Raw genomic sequence first — 327 nt, 5'->3', positions numbered from 1 at the left:
ATTAAGTTGCGGCCTTTTTTTTTTTTTTTAACTATAGCTCGTGGAACACATTACAAGAGGTCAGGTTACTCTGAAAAACTTTTATAGTTCATTTGAGTAGTAATAATTCACCATGCTCAGGGATTTAGCTTTTTTTTTTGTAATTTAATTGTAGTGCCTGAAGTGACTGTTTAAGTTAAACACAACTTAGCCTAAGTCCTTTCCATCCCCTCACAGCTTTTTTTTTGTTTGTTTGGTGTTTTTTTTAGGTAAAGGGGCTCAGCTGTCCAAAATTCCCCAAACTTCTGCTCAGCTACTGTACAGATCCTGAACTGCCATGCATCTTTC

Source organism: Pterocles gutturalis, unplaced genomic scaffold, assembly GCF_000699245.1.
Source record: "Pterocles gutturalis isolate BGI_N339 unplaced genomic scaffold, ASM69924v1 scaffold23039, whole genome shotgun sequence".
In the NCBI taxonomy this organism is placed as follows: Eukaryota; Metazoa; Chordata; class Aves; order Pterocliformes; family Pteroclidae; genus Pterocles; species Pterocles gutturalis.
Note: the sequence above shows the minus strand (reverse complement) of the source record.